This window comes from Chamaea fasciata, unplaced genomic scaffold (genome assembly GCF_029207755.1).
Source record: "Chamaea fasciata isolate MVZ Bird 193981 ecotype frontalis unplaced genomic scaffold, bChaFas1.0.hap1 SCAF_202, whole genome shotgun sequence".
Lineage (NCBI taxonomy): Eukaryota > Metazoa > Chordata > Aves > Passeriformes > Sylviidae > Chamaea > Chamaea fasciata.
The window spans coordinates 107,763-120,808 of NW_027094287.1; the positions used below are offsets into that span (position 1 = coordinate 107,763).

Below are 13,046 nucleotides of genomic sequence, written 5' to 3' on the forward strand. Positions count from 1 at the left end.
CAGATTTTAGGATCCCTCTCAGGCTCAGTATATCCTGTGACCTGGAAATAAGAGGAAAATTCTCGGCTGAGTTTTAATAAAACAGCTTTTGCCATTGCAGGGTGTGAGCTGCACTCGGTGATTTTCGGCCGCGATGAGCCCCACGAGCATTCCGCCCTTCCTTGCCGCCATCTTGGTTGCGTCTGAGGCCACTTCCGGTCCCGCCGGCATCTTTTTTGCGGCACCGCTAAGGCCCCCGGCAGGTGTTTACACAGACGCCTGACTAAATCCACGAATCCGAACCCGGAGGCGGCGCGGATGAGCACATGGCCGGTGTCTGCACACCTGGAAACGCCGCGGAAAATTGCGCCCGGGCGGCGCTGTAGTCGGGGTTTTTGTGCAGGCATCTGCGTAAACGCCTACAGGGTCCTTATTTTTTCCCGCCCTTTTGGCCGCCCTTTTTGGAAGGTCGGGCGCCTCGCGCCTCGGCGCCATTTTGTGAGGGGCGACGCGTGACTTCCGCTTTTCCTTGCCGCCATCTTGGTTGCTCCTGAGGCCACTTCCGTCCCGGCCGCCATGTTCTTTGTGGCTCGGCATAGGCCTCCGCCAGGTGTTTACACAGACGCCTGACTAAATCCACGAATCCGAACGCAAGCGCGTCGCGACTGAGCACACGGCCCGTGTCGGCACACCTGGAAACGCCGCGGAAAATTGCGCCCGGGCAGCGCCGTAGTCGGGGTTTTTGTGCAGGCGTCTGGCTAAATGCCTACAGGGTCCTTATTTTTTCCCGCCCTTTTGGCCGCCTTTTTTGGAAGGTCGGGCGCCTCGCGCTTCGGCGCCATTTTGTGAGGGGCGACGTGTGACTTCCGCTTTCCCTTGCCGCCATCTTGGTTGCTCCTGAGGCCACTTCCGTCCCGGCCGCCATGTTCTTTGTGGCTCGGCATAGGCCTCCGTCAGGTGTTTACGCAGACGCCTGACTAAATCAACGAATCTGAACGCGGACGCGGCGCGACTGAGCACACGGCCCGTGTCCCCACACCTGGAAACGCCGCGGAAAATTGCCCCCGGGCGGCGCCGTAGTCGGGGTTTTGTGCAGGCAGCTGCATAAACACCTATAGGGTCCTTATTTTTCCCGCCCTTTTGGCCGCCCTTTTTAGAAGGTCAGGCGCCTCGCGTCTCGCCGCCATCTTGGTAGTGGAACCCACTAAAATGCCCCCTCGGCCGCTCACACAAGCGCCTGACTCAATGGACTGCCGCCCGCGGCGCCGCTGCGCCCCCATCCCGTGCCCGCACACCCGCAAACGCCGCGGAAAATCGCGCCCGGACGGCTCCGGGGTCCGGGTGGCGCGCGCAGGCAGCCGGCTGCCACGCGCCCGGGCTCCTTGCCTTTTTCCCTCCCTTTCGGCCCCGAGCTGCGGGCGGGCGGGCGGGCGGCAGCGCCGCCCCCGAGCTCACAATGCGGGGCTGCCACGCGCGTCGGGGACGGGCGGGGGGGGACAGCTGCACTACCGCTCTTTGCCCACAGGGTGGCAGCACTGCCGCACGGCTCCAGCGGGACGGTCATGGGGGACAGCTGCACTACCGCTCTTTGCCCACAGGGTGGCAGCATTGCCGCACAGATCAGGCGGGACGGGCGGGAGGGACAGCTGCACTACCGCTCTTTGCCCACACGATGGCAGCATTGCCGCACAGATCAGGCGGGACGGGCGGGAGGGACAGCTGCACTACCGCTGTTTGCCCACACGGTGGCAGCATTGCCGCACAGATCGGGCGGGCCGGGCGGGGGGGAAGCTGCACTACCGCTCTCTGCCCACAGGGTGGCAGCACTGCCGCGCGGCGGCGCGGAGCGGAGCCATAAACGAACGTGCCCAGAAATGCCCTGGCGAACAGCCTCCGGAATAAATGGCCCAAAAGACCCCCGAGCACACCTGCGAGAACCCTGCCAGCAACCAGACCGAAACAAAAAAGCCTTTCGTTCAGGCTCTATTTCAATATTTTTTATCTTTGTGATTCTGATATTTACATTAATCATTACAATTCAGCTTTTATATTATGTACATTATACATCATGTATTATGTTTATTATACTATTATATTTATTATATATATTAAGTATAGAAAGTTATATATAAAATAATTTATTATTTATTATGTAATGTTATAAATAATAATACATTTCATTTAAATATCATGATTATGTACATTATAGATGTTTATATTATGTATATTATATATATTTATAAAACGTGTAGTATGTAATAATATATTGTGTATTTATTATTTATATTATTTTTCATATCCTATACTTTTTGTTATTTTTCTTTTTCATTATTTTTTAATTCGTTTGTTTATATTTTAAACGATATTTTACACTAGATGAATTCATTAACCTAACACATCAGAAACACAATTAATTTGAATTAAATGAGCCTGGTTTTCTAAGGGGTAAAGTTTTAATCTTTATTCAAATAATATGGGCATGTTTTCTCTTTCTCTATGGTTTTCTTTTGGTGGGTTGCGGGGGAGTTTAGTTTGTGGGTTTTCTTTTTTTGTTCGCTTTGTTTTGGAGTTCTTTGCTAATAAACAAGCAGGGTCGGAGAGTTCAAAATAAAACGTCTACTTTGTTTTTATTGCCCCCTCTGAAATACGCCTCGACAGCCTGGACAGCAGGCTGCTGCTGGTAACACTGTGCACGGGTAGGAGGAGACCTGGTCGGGGCTGGGAAGGAAAAAACGGCACCACGGTGGTCACAGCTTTCTCCCTTCAGGAGTTTTATGGAGCAGAAAATACAGAGCTTTTGCCAACTGCGCTCTCTATGACATCCCGACGTCCAGCGGGCACGGAGGTCATTTCTCATCTTTCTTGCCAACAGCCAAACCCCCAGGCGCCTGGGGGAAGAAAGAGTATGGGGAAAAAAAAAAGGAACAAAGAAAACATGAAAAAATAAACCAAAACTATAGAAAATAATAAATAAAATTAAAATACCAAAAGAAAAAAATTTCAAAGTAACAAAAAAGTGGAAAAAAAATTTAAACAAAAAATTAAAATAAAAAACTAAAAGTAGTTTTAACAAGTAAATAAATAGCTAAAGAAAAAAATATAAAAATTAAAAAACGGAAGAAAAAGTCTTTGAAAAACCACAAAACGCAACATGAGAAACCACAACAAAAGAGCATAAAAATACAAAAATAACAAGAAATAAAATACAAAATTAAATAAATGCAGCTTTCACCTCCTGCCACTGCCTAAAAAAGCACCATGGCTTTCCTCAATTATGCAGCAATAAGGGAAACAAACCCAGTGCCCCCCAGAACAGAAGGTTTTCTAGACAATTCCCACTTTTGCTTGGAAACAAATTCTATTTTAGTGGGAAGCTCATTTTGGACAAACACCCAAATGTGCCAAGGTAGGAAAGAACCAGCCCCCTGTGTCCAAGGAACAGCAGCTAGGCCTGGATTCAGGTTTTAATGGCATTTATGTAATTAAAAATGCAGTAAATTGAACTTTACAAAGAGATGAATCATGGCAAATAAATACTTCAACGTTTTCTTGGGAATTCACAGAATTTTGTGGAGATGGTGCTGGACAATTCCTGATTTACCAACATTAATTGGGTAAATTTCCTTGGAAATGTGCTCTACAAGGTGCAAAAATTCCAATTAGGATGGAAAATTGGAATAAATAAATATTCCCTTACTAAAATCAGAGAGAAAATCAGAGTTATTCCTTCAAATAAAAGGAAGGAATAACATCTAAATCCAAGCTTGCCTGGAAAACAAGCTCAGGAATTTCTAACATTGAAAACTTTTGCAAGAGACATGAAGTTGGTGAAAGTTCATGGAATGATGATTTAAAATCTGCTTCCTCTGCTCTAATTTAAAGGGAAGTGGGAATTCAACAGGTCCAGTTACTCCTATCCAACCTTGGACTGGGATAAGGCCTTCCAGTGGCTTCACTTCCTACTGGCTCTCTCCTTTTTGCCCACAACCTGGAAGAAGAAAAGCAACAGGAATAAAGTCTCAAACAGGATGGCCTTGGTCCAGGCAGACTGAAATGCAGCTCCCAGGGAGGGAGGCCAGGCTGTGCCTCGGGGAGCTCCGGGAATCTGGGATTGCCCGTGGGATTAAAGGGCTGGAAAAGCACACCCACCTGCCAGGTTCAGTGCTGGGACCGAGCAAGGCCGGGGCTCGGGGGCAGCAGTCAGAGCTGGGACTGCAGGAGAACACCCCAAACCCGGGTTAAACATCCGGCACGACACGCAGCACGCTCCGGGAGAAACTCGGGTGGGAGAAGCCCCGGGATGCTCCACGTTCCTTGCCCTTGGCAGCTGTGCCAGGGCCTCCATCAGAATGCTGACCTCACCGTGCAGCTCCTACAAAATAGGAGAACTTATGGGAATCGCCCAGCAATCCATGGACTTCCAGTTATTAAGAACCACAGCTGCAGCGAAAGGTGCCCAAACTCTACTGCAAACCAGCAGGTCTGAGGAGACGCAGGGATTTATTCCTGAGGGGACACAAGGATCCCTCAGCCAGCCAGGATTTCTCCCAGGCTCTTCCCACTGCTCTCTGAGGACACAAACAGCAGTTTTTCCCTGGAGTTCCCCTTTCCAACAATGCCAAGACTCATGTTCTCCTCCAACCCCAGGTTCAGGAAGGAAAGTAGGAATATTATCACTGCACAGACTGTCCAGGAGGGTGTGACTGAGGCAGCAGCACCAGCTCCCACTCCACTGCTGCTCTGGATTCCTGAGCAGCTCCTTTCCATCCTGCCCTTCCCAGCACCATTCCCTGGGTGCCATGTCCACAGACACCTTCTCCATGCCGCTTAAAACCCACAGACACCAACAGAAAGGAGATCAAAAATCAATTCACATGCTGCTAGTCAGAGAGAATGGGAGAGGCCTAAAAATCTGCATTTATTTTAGAACACTAGAGCAATTTCTTCATGACCCTGACTATCAGTGATGGGCAGATAAACACCTTCTTTAACTTACTACCTGCAAAAACATCAAGTTTCAAGTTTAGTAAAGATAAAATTTTGCTGCAAAAATAAAAGAGGTGGGATGTTGGTGTTAGTGCTTTAACCTTCGGACATTAGCGGGTATTTGTAAAACAAATTCATTATTGAAGCAGCTAACTTGAAAATAAGGGGGTTTTACAATAAAGTTGACCAAAAAAGAGTCTCAAAATTAAGATATAGGTTGCACAAATATTTAAGAAAAAAAAAGTTGTCTTTCGTGCATATAACCTGCCAGTCTCTCATGTTTTCAGTCCTTACCATTTATTTTTACCAAGGTGATGACTAAAACCTTGTCAAAAGCTCAAAAAAAAAAACAATCCAGGACAAGGCAGGTGTTTTCCCAAGTACCCCCAGTGTGGAGCTGTGTCAGCCACAAGTGTTTGCTCCCTCAGCCCAGCCCGGAGCAGGCTCCAGCTGCTGCCCAGGGGTTACCAAGGGACTCACCTGTTTCAAGCTGTAAATGCAGGTGGCCTGCACTGGAGTGCCAAAAAATGTGAAATATGTGACTCTCACCTTGAATAGCGATCGATCTTCTCAGGGGAGCCCCTCACCCAGGATGGGGGGCTCTGCCACGGATTTCATCCCTCTGCATCTGAAAGAAAGTTGGGACAAAAGTCAGAGTGCTGCAGGATACCTTGACAGCTCCACACATCTTGTGGCAATCTAGGAATACCCTCTACAGTCTAACTACACCCCACATCACAAATTTCAAGCCCCCAGCACTATTATCCTATTACCCCCACACCCAGACTGAGCATCAAGGCAGAGCAGCTCCAGGCCAAACACACACCAACACCCGTGACACAGCACAGGACAAACGAGGGGACACAACAGGGATAGAAAACTCTGGCAAGAAGAATGACCCTGAGGGTCCAGAGAACTCGGAATGAGATGACCGAGGTAAGATGGAAGGTGAGCTGGCCAGGCTCAGAGAACCCTGCAGGAACAAGATGCCATCGGGATGACTTATCCCAAGAAATGCAGAGATGGATGCCCGAGAACCCTACGGTCAGAATCCTCGACCTGTCTTTGCATTCTCACAAGACCTAACCCGCCGAATGGATCAGGGCGGTGCACGGCTGTCAATACAGCTCAGAACAAGACCTGAAAAGGCATCGGACTGGATGCTTGTGAAGAGAGATGGATTCTGATGAGTGTCCGAGCAGCTGAGACAAAGGCACCTGGCTGAGGAGCACAGAGATCAGAAATGCTAAGACTGATGCCAGAGGTTTTGACAGGCCCCTGAAGGGCTAAGGGAAAAGACAGCACACACAAGACACCCAAGACACAGAGTGCACAACAGACACAACACACACCAGGACTGCTCTGCCCTGCACACCTCGGCACTGTGATCCAGAATGAGACTCTCCCTGGATGAAACCTAAGGGGTCACAGCTTAGACATCCCTGTCTTCAAACCTGACTCAAAAAACCTTGCTAGTGACCCCACGCTCTTCTTTCATGCCCTCTACGGCTCTGAGCTCTCCACTTATCTCTCAGATGTCTGGGGAGGTGCATCCACGCCGGGTCCCAAAGAAGGCTGCCTCTCCCTCGGGGAAATTCCTGCTGTGACCAGGCTGGTGTCTCCTCGTCAGCTACAATAAAGAGAACTAAACGTGACCCTGTGCTCTTAGCAGCACATCAGCCAGAAACCAGCAATTCTGCTACTCACAGTCTCCTAAGCTTGCCTGTGTCCTCGGCCCTGTGCTTCAGCTGCGCTCAGAGGCCAACGCCGGCGTCGCAGGGTCTGGTCTAAAAATAAAGACAAAGAACAGAGCTGTAACACGGCCACCATTTACACCTCCCCTGCAAATCAAAACAGTGACCGACCTTCTCAGGGGAGCCCCCTCACCCAGGATGGGGGGCTCTGCCACAGATTTCATCCACCTGCATCTGAAAGAAAGTCAGAACAACAGTCAGAGTGCGGCAGGATACCTTGACAGCTCCACATATCTTGTGGCAATCTAGGAATACCCTCGACAGCCCTGCTACACTCCACATCACAAATTTCAAGCCCCCAGCACTATTATCCTATTACCCCTACACCCAGACTGAGCATCAAGGCAGAGCAGCTCCCGGCCAAACACACACCAACACCCGTGACACAGCACAGGACAAACGAGGGGACACAACAGGGACAGAAAACTCTGGGCAAGAAGAATGACCCTGAGGGTCCAGAGAACTCGGAATGAGATGACCGAGGTGAGAAGGAAGGTGAGCTGGCCAGGCTCAGAGAACCCTGCAGGAACAAGATGCCATCGGGATGACTTATCCCAAGAAATGCAGAGATGGATGCCCGAGAATCCTACGGTCAGAATCCTCGACCTGCCTTTGCATTCTCACAAGACCTAACCCGCCGGAATGGATCAGGGCGGTGCACGGCTGTCAGTACAGCTCAGAACAAGACCTGAAAAGGCATCGGACTGGATGCTTGTGAAGAGAGATGGATTCTGATGAGTGTCCGAGCAGCTGAGACAAAGGCACCTGGCTGAGGAGCACAGAGATCAGAAATGCTAAGACTGATGCCAGGGGTTTTGATAGGCCCCTCAAAGGACAAAAGGAAAAGACAAGACACCAAACAGACAGAGTGCACAACAGACAAGTGACACAACACACACCAGGACTGCTCTGCCCGGCACACCTCGGCACTCTGATCCAGAATGAGACTTTCTGTAGCCTAAGCGGTCACTTCTTGGACATCCCTGTCACCAAAAATGACTCAAAAAATCCCTCCCGGTGGCCCCTGATCCCACACCCCGCTTTCAAGCCCTCCCTGGCTCCGAGCCCTCCACTTATCTCTCGGACGTCTAGGGAGGTGAATCCACGCTGGGTGGCAAAGAAGGCCGCCTCTCCCTCAGGGAAATTCCTGCTGTTGCTGGGCTGTTGTCTCCTACACAGCTACAATAAAGAAAACCAAACATCAAAGCATAATCTTGGCAGCCCATCACCCAAAACCCGACAATTCTGCTACTCACTGTCTCCTAAGCTTGCCCGTGTCCTCGGCCCCGTGCTTCAGCTGCGCTCAGAGGCCAACGCCGGCGTCGCAGGGTCTGCCTGGGTAAAGAGCAGACAAGGTGACGTGGCAGCGCTGGAACTTGAGGGGACCATCCCTCCTTCTCCTCCCTGACTCACCTCAACTCCTCGCCCGTTATCCAAGACTACCTGGATGGGGCCTTCACAAGGAGAAGATCAAGGCTCCATCACAGACTCCTGGAATGCTCCCGGAGGGCTCACGGGTGAGGTGACCCGGGTCTGTCGTCCGGTTGGTGAGAGGGGAGCTCGGCCTCCTGCGAGTGGACTCCCTAAAACACACAATAACGGAGGCTTAGAGTTGCACCAGCGAGTGAGGCTTGAACAATAGCAACTGCTTCTGTCCACCCATCGCTGCTCACCTCGCCCACGTCAGCTTGACTGCTGAGATCCGGCTTTACCACCTAAAAATAAAGACAAAGAACAGAGATGTAACACAGCCATCATTTACACCTCCCCTGCAAATCAAAACAGTGACTGACCTTCTCAGGGGAGCCCCTCACCCAGACTGGGGGGCTCTGCCACAGATTTCATCCCTCTGCATCTGAAAGAAAGTTCGGACAAAAGTCAGAGTGCTGCAGGATACCTTGACAGCTCCACACATCTTGTGGCAATCTAGGAATACCCTCTACAGTCTAACTACACCCCACATCACAAATTTCAAGCCCCCGGCACTATTACCCTCGTACCCCTACACCCAGACTGAGCATCAAGGCAGAGCAGCTCCCGGCCAAACACACACCAACACCCGTGACACAGCACAGGACAAACGAGGGGACGCAACAGGGACAGAAAACTCTGGGCAAGAAGAATGACCCTGAGGGTCCAGAGAACTCGGAATGAGATGACCGAGGTGAGAAGGAAGGTGAGCTGGCCAGGCTCAGAGAACCCTGCAGGAACAAGATGCCATCGGGATGACTTATCCCAAGAAATGCAGAGATGGATGCCCGAGAACCCTACGGTCAGAATCCTCGACCTGTCTTTGCATTCTCACAAGACCTAACCCGCCGGAATGGATCAGGGCGGTGCACGGCTGTCAGTACAGCTCAGAACAAGACCTGAAAAGGCATCGGACTGGATGCTTGTGAAGAGAGATGGATTCTGATGAGTGTCCGAGCAGCTGAGACAAAGGCACCTGGCTGAGGAGCACAGAGATCAGAAATGCTAAGACTGATGCCAGAGGTTTTGACAGGCGCCTGAAAAGACTAAAGGAAAAGACAAGACACCCAAAAGACACAAAGTGCACAACAGACACAACACACCCTGGGACTGCTCTGCCCTGCACACCTCAGCACTGTGATCCAGAATGAGACTTTCCCTTATTGTAGCCTAAGGGGTCACATCTGGGACATCCCCATCTCCAAACCCGACTCAAAAAATCCCTCCCGCTGACCCCTGCCCTGGCACCCCGCTTTCATCCTCTCCCTAGTTCCGAGCCCGCCACTTATCTCTCAGATGTCTGGGGAGGTGAATCCACGCTGGGTCCCAAAGAAGGCCGCCTATGCCTCTGGGAAATTCCTCCCGTCACTTGCCTGCTGTCTCCTAGTCAGCTACAATAAAGAAAACCAAACATCAAAGCATAATCTTAGCTGCACATCAGCCAAAAACCAGCAGCTCTGCTACTCACCGTCTCTTAAGCAGGACCGGGTCCTCGGGCCCCGTGTGTGCTTCAGCTGAGCTCGGAGGCCGACGCTCGCAGCGCCAAAGCCTTAGAGGCATTACTGGCACCGAGCCCACCCACCGTGGCCTCCATTAGGGCTGTGAGCATCCCCGGTTAGAGCAGGACAGGAACGCAGGGTGGACATCCCCGGTGAACCTCAACCCTGTGGACTCTGCCCCACCACTGTCACTTCCTGCCTGGCCCTAGCTTAGGGTTACTGCCTGCACCTCTCAGGACTTCTGGCATTGCCTTGCCATTAGGATTGCTGCCTGCACCTGCTCTCAGGGAAACAGTGTTGGAAGCAGCACTGTGAGGACCGGGATACCTGTACTCTGACTTGTATCCTAGCCTGTACCCCTGATTTTCACTGTGTGTTCTCTAGTCCTTGAGTCCTTTACCTCAGCCTCTGTGTGCATCACTGTAACCTCCCCCCTTCTGAACCCTGCTTCTTCAGAGCCCTAGACCTTGCAGCCGGGGACGCTCTGCACCGTTAGGGTCCCAAGAGCTGTCCCGCACGCAGGACAGGTACATCCACAGTTGTTCCCTGCCTACCCTAAACGTGGCCCTGAGACAGGGCAGAGGCTGACAGAGCCGAACTCTTTGCGGTGGCAAAAGGCACGAAGCCTTACCAACCGCCGCCTCGAGAGGGAAATCAGGAGCACTTCCACCGGCTGCGGAGAGACAGGGAATCCCAGGGTGGGTGGGGCGGGAAACCCCCGTTATCCCCAGCCCTGCTGGATCCTGCTCCCCACTATCGCTTCCTGCCTGGCCCTAGCCTGACAGTGTCTGCACAGGTCAGAGCTTCTGGTGTGTTCCTGCACTAGGGCTGCTGCCTGCACCTGCTCTCAGGGGAAGTGTGCTGGTAGCAGTGCTGTGAGGGCCGCTACACCTGTACTCTGACTTGTATCCTAGCCTGTTCCCCTGGTTTTCACCGTGTGTCCTCTAGTCCTTGAGTCCTTTACCTCAGCCTCTGTGTGTGTGGCTACACCTCCCCCCTTCTAAACCCAACTTCTTTAGAGCCCTACACCTCGCAGCCAGGCCTTCTGGCATTGTCCTGCATAAGGGCTCCTGCCTGTACCCGCACTCAGGGAAACGGGCATGTCTTTAGGGCTACTCCTTCAGGTTTGGGTCGGGCTGGTACACCTGTACTCTCAATTGGCACATCTTGGACATCCCTATCTCCAAACCTGACTCAAAAACCCCTCCTGACAAGTCCTGACCCAGCACTCCACTTTCATCCCCTCTGTGGCTCTGAACCCTCCACTTATCTCTTGGACGTCTGGGGATGAGAATCCACGTCGGGTGCCACAGAAGGCCGCCTCGCCCTCTGGGAATTTCCTGCTGTCACCGGGCTGCTGTCTCTTATTCGGCTACAAGAAATAAAACAAACATCGATGTATGATCTCAGCAGATCTGTTGGCCAATCGGTCAGGGCGTAAGACAAGTGGACCACCTCAAACACACAAACAATAACATAAGCTGAAGAGTTACACCGGAAACACCACTACACTTAACTGCATAAATACATAAATTTTCAAACAGACAACCCCAAAAAAATTCCAGCAAAAAAAGCCAACTCTTATCACCCCCAGTCAAACTACTGAATATAATAAAAACAACCCCACGTCCAATCCCCTCAATAATACTCCAGAACATATACCCAGAGCGCCCCCAAAGTTAAAGACCTCCCGCTAGCCAAATAAAAAGGAAAAAGCCCATGTCTTGCAACCTATATCAATTCATTAACTTAAAGCTTTAAAAATAAACATTAAAGTTTAAACCTTTAGATAACACTAGCACACCATAGACGCCAATCCCATCACTACATGCCAAACCAAAACTTATTTCAACCTTTTGTGCTGCTGCTGCTCGGCACAAAGGTTTGTCCCTCAGCACCTCCTGAAGTAATGTTCCACGCCCAAGGCCTCCCCCAGCCCCTGTGAGATGAACTCACCATCCTTCCATGAGCCTCACCTGGGAGCCCAGCATAAACCCCTCTCCTCCCGCAGCTCCGTGCCAAACTGAGCTCGGGCTCCCCTCTTAAAGCAGTGCTGGCAGGACCCGCCCCCTCGTTATCCTTTACAGCTTACACCTGTCCCCTCATCAGTGTGACAGCTCTCACCTGGGGCTGCTCTGTCCCCTCATCAGTGTGACAGCTCTCACCTGGGGCTGCTCTGTCCCCTCAATCAGCCTGTGACAGCTCTCACCTGCAGCTGCTGCCAGTCCCTGCCGCTCATTTCCTGGACATTGCACTGTGTGCACTGACACGCTGGGGCACCGGGCTTTCCTTGCTGTGAATAAGGATCCCTCTTCTCCTGCACGTGCCCAAGGCTGAAACTGGGATTCCACCTCCTAAATTCCGTTTGTGTGAGGTTCACAATTCCTAAGGAAATTTCCCAGCAATCGTTACCCTTCATTTACATTTTCTCCTTTGGAATCATTACTACCTTGTCTTTCTGTGCAAGGGTTTCCAAACGTTCATTGGGAGTTCAGTAGCCGGGTTGGCTTGTTTATAACATAGCTGACAATCCCAGGCTCAATCCAAACACCCAGAGATACAGGGAAATATGGAGACAGTTTATAAATACTGCCCACCTCTGACCCTGAATTCTTCATCGCACATCCTTGGAGCAGATTTACTCCATCCTTTCTTCCCAGCAGCACCTCTCCAGCACAAATCTCACTTCTCACACCTGTTTCTTCCCACAAACCAAACAGAAATCTACTACAGGGCGAGGCGGGGAGGGGCAAGGCCGGTCTCGGCGCAGAGCCCCCGGGCCCTCAGGGCGGGCCGGGGGGACCGGAGCAGAGCCCGGGCCGGGTTGGAGCCGGAGCCGGTCTGAGGGCGGAGGCCCCGGGCCCTCAGCGCGGGCCGGGGGGCGGGGGCGGTTCCCGGGGCCCGCTGTCCAATCAGCACTGCCGATGCCTCAGCGAGCCCGCCAATCGCGGGGATTCAAAAGGGTGGCGGAAGTAGCTGCTGCTCTATGGGCTCGGTGAGGAACGCCCCGGTGGGGTCCCGGCGCCCTGCACTTGGGACCCGCCCCGCGCCCCTGAAGCCGCGCCCCCGGTACTGCCCGGCCCCGGCTGCCTCCGGCCCCGCCTCACAGAGCCCCGGCTCCGCCCCGGCCCCGCCCCGAGCCCGCCCCGGCTCTGCCCCTGCTCCGCCCCGAGCCCACCCCGAGCCCGCCCCGGCTCCGCCCCGGCTCCGCCCCGAGCCCGCCCCGGCTCCGCCCAGAGCCCGCCCCGGCTCCGCCCCGAGCCCGCCTCGGCTCCGCCCCGAGCCCGCCCCGGATCCGCCCCGGATCCGCCCCGAGCCCGCCCCGGATCCGGCCCGAGCCCGCCCCGGCTCCGCTCCG

The 13,046-nt window shown here is 52.5% G+C and overlaps 1 long non-coding RNA gene across 1 annotated transcript; it reads right to left on the bottom strand.

Annotated features, from left to right (window-relative positions):
• Positions 1–2,285: 2,285 nt before the first annotated feature.
• On the bottom strand, positions 2,286–6,148 carry LOC136304833 (uncharacterized). The gene is made up of 4 exons (XR_010724844.1): positions 5,515–6,148; positions 4,129–4,351; positions 3,902–3,967; positions 2,286–2,867 (listed from the first exon to the last, which is right to left on the bottom strand). It is a non-coding gene; the product is annotated as an uncharacterized lncRNA (long non-coding RNA).
• Positions 6,149–13,046: the final 6,898 nt, after the last annotated feature.